The 3,654-nt window shown below is 36.0% G+C and overlaps 1 non-coding gene across 1 annotated transcript; it reads right to left on the reverse strand.

The window, feature by feature from the left end:
• Positions 1–3,288: 3,288 nt before the first annotated feature.
• Positions 3,289–3,360, reverse strand: Trnad-guc. Its single transcript has one exon. It is a non-coding gene; the product is annotated as a tRNA-Asp (tRNA).
• Positions 3,361–3,654: the final 294 nt, after the last annotated feature.

The following is a 3,654-nucleotide window of genomic DNA, read 5'->3' on the forward strand; positions in this document are numbered from 1 at the left end:
AATATCTTGGTGAGGTTCATGATTATGAGCTTCGTTACACAATTGGCTTTGTTAAACAGTTTTACTCTAAATATAAACCTGTTAAACGTGACTAGATTTTGGTATTTTATAATGTTAACTGATCTATTTATGGCACAAAACCTTTCAAAACTACATCACTGTCGTTACCCATTTTAGTTATTCTATTTTAGTATTTATCGTGTTGTGCGTTCAGCAAGGTGAGTAATGTTAGTTCAGAATGTGTAATTCTACTTAATTTTACGACGATTCACGTTTAGATTCTTTTAATTCCATAAATATACATGTATACATTTTTGAAAGAAACTTATTATCTTATGTTATCTTCAAATTCAATAAACATGTAAGCTATGTGTTAGGGCATCTTTATTATCCAATTTCCAAGAATCAATCTAGAACATTCGTGAGTGATATGACAAATAGTTTACAAGCTTGACATCGGTGTTATCTAACATTGTTTCTGTTTACAGAATAACTAACAAACACATTAAATTGTAGCCTGAGCTGATATCGGAAAATGTTGGTGTTAATAACCAGTCCGATAATAACGATATCGTTACGTGAACCGTATGTTTTCTGGGCCTTCTTGGCATTGCTCAGATTGATAGGCTATGCGAAAGCCACAACGTACTTGGAAATGTGTGTTACGTGCCAACGCCCTTCACCAGCTAGCTTGCTATTATTATTAACAACGTTCTGTTCCAGCTTTGAACGTGTACGTAAATTGGGTGCGATACTTTTTAATAACTGGTTTTTGTTGTTTTTTAAGTTTCATAGCGTAGGTAAATTAATATGGAGAATTATACATGAACTGTTCTCTACGTTAAAATACTTTTATTTGCGAGCTTCCGGCACTCTTTGGGGAGCTTTCGTCGGTCAACAATGAATGTACTGAGCAATACAAATTCGTTTATCTGTTGAACATTTTTTTGTTATCTTCCAAAGTTTGTAGTGCATACTGGAATGATTTGAACATTTTGATGATAAAATAACGACCTTTACACTCCAGATAATTCTAAGAGAACTTTTCTTGTTCTAACTAACGTTTCGCCTTTGTGGCTTCTTCAGAGCTAGTACATAAAAACATAACTCTACCAATATAGAAAAGAAAGACATGCTGTTTTCAAGAATTCTAATGCTGAGGGATATACAACACTGGTAGTTTTTTCCGAAATTAGATATTCAATTAGAGGGAGGTAACCCCCATGACCTTCCTCATGTCATCCTGTATCACTGTGTCAAGTTTGGTGCTGATTGATCAGAAAAAGTATAAGGAACAGATAGAAACACACTCGCACACATATTGACATTTATCTATATAAATATAACATTACTGTTTGTTGTATGTCCATGTAATTACTTCGCAGAGTGTGGATGGATCTTGACCAAAATTGGTATGGAGGTTCATTGGGTCCATAGGGAGATGCATACATATTTTCAATTTTGTGTTTTGCGGTTTTTACCACTACTTCGCCTCCTCTAGATAGATCTTCACCAAATTTGGCATGAAGATTTGTCGGGTCCATGCAGAGATACATGCAAATTTGCGTTTTCGCATTTTGTGTTTTGCAGTTTTTATGGGCGTTGTTACGTTTTTTACAATTACATATAAGGGAAGCGACTTTTCATGTCCCAAGATAACCTTTCATTAATCATAAATTTACATAACTTCCATCCGGGGAACGGGTATTCCAGCTAGTATAGATATAAAATATAGAAATAAAGAGAATCACAAAATGTTTTATGATTAGCTACAAAAACAAATAGACGGGAAATAGATGCTACTAAGAAACGGAAAGTTGAAAGGATGCAAAGTGTACTAGCAGTATCAAAAACAAATTGTAAGACTGTAACATGCCAGAGTATGCAAGTGTTAAGTGTACTGGTAAGGTGTGTTGCATTTTGAACGGCAGTTTAGTTACATGTACCATCCATAGTCTATAGTAATTTTTGGATTTTTTTTTAGTTAATGAGTGTAGCTTCCATATATTTTCTCTCTTTAAAATCTTTGGTGTTTTATAAGATAAAAATTTTAACTGGGTTTTGATTTTCTGCGTTTGGGGTTTCGTGTTTGTACAGGAAGTGTTCTGCTTGGGCGGTTTTGTGTTGGTCATAGGTATATGATGCACTGATGTGTTCTGAGATACGCGTGTGCAAAGTCTTCCGGTTTCTCCTATACATGCGTCTCCACATTTATTATATATGATTTGATAGACTAGGTTTCTGATGTAGCGCATTTGTCCTGCTGCGTTTACTCGGTGTAGAGTTGTTTTTGGTACATTTTGTTTGCGAGTATGAAGAGTAAACTACTAGTTATTTCAGAATTTTACTTGGTTTTTGCGCTATGTTGATTGTGATCTGGGATTATTTAATGGCTTTACGAATATTGGTTGTGATTGTGTTTATGAAAGGAATGTTCATTGTGAGAATTTTCGTGTATGTCTTTTCTGTTTTGGGGTCTGTCGCTGTTGTAATGTTTTTGTTTTGTGATTTGAAAGCGTTGATTGTCGATGTAATATCCGGATTGTCGATGTAATATCCGGATTGTCGATGTAATATCCGGATTGTCGATGTAATATCCGGGGTATCCGTTTCGTAATAGTAATGTTTTGAAGTATTTTTGTGTGGTTTGAGTGACATTCGGCGTGGAGCAGTTTCGATGTATTCACTTTAATTATCCTATTATGGTTGCCATTTTGGTTTGGTCTTGGCGGTATGATTTGTAATGGAGAAATATCAGCTTCTTACATTCTTTGTCATGCAAAGAACTCCGTTTTTGTTTGTCTTGGATTTTTAGGGTTACGTCTAAGAATGTTAAGTATCCTTTTACGTTGGGTACTTTTAGTGTGAACTTGACTGATGGGTGGAAGTTGTTTAGGAAATGGTAAAAGTGCTCTACTGTTTCTTTTCCATGATTCCGTATACCGTATGTGTCGTTGATGTATCTGTACCACTCTTCTGGAATTAAACCTGTTTTTTTTTTTTTCTATTCGTGTCAAGGGCTGTGGTTTGTAGAGTATGCGTGAATATTATAGCAAATGTGACTGCTACTCTCTGTTACCCATTGCTATTCCTTTTGTAAAGAACAAATTTGAGCATTGGGCAGATGGTTTCTAATATGTTTTTCTTCATTACTCATTCAAGCCGTCTCCAAGCATTATTAGGCCCAAAGTGAGTTGCTCGTCATCGAATTCTGTTCTGGAAATTCTACGATCTCCAAGATCACAAAATGTGAACCATTAATTTTAATATTGAAAATAAAACGCCATTCTCCCCGGCGGGGAATCGAACCCCGGTCTCCCGCGTGACAGGCGGGGATACTCACCACTATACTACCGAGGACTGGTAATTTAAATTGGTGTCCAGTGTGATCTTTCATTGTTTGAACTAGATTCACACATATGTAGTGCTTAAAGTAGGGTGGGATGTTATTCCACTTCTTACCGGAGAGCAAGTCTACTAAAATATTAGAGGAATGGTTTCGGAAAACCGCTCAAGTACTTTTACAGTTGCCTAGGGCTACACTAAATATCTTTACCCTCTCTTTCTTCTCCCTTTGGCACCAGTACGGGCGGCAAGACACAACACAAAATGACATTTATGAAGTATGAAAGTATTGGTTATTCTGCTTAAAGT

Source organism: Limulus polyphemus, unplaced genomic scaffold (genome assembly GCF_000517525.1).
Source record: "Limulus polyphemus unplaced genomic scaffold, Limulus_polyphemus-2.1.2 Scaffold77688, whole genome shotgun sequence".
Classification (NCBI taxonomy): Eukaryota; Metazoa; Arthropoda; class Merostomata; order Xiphosura; family Limulidae; genus Limulus; species Limulus polyphemus.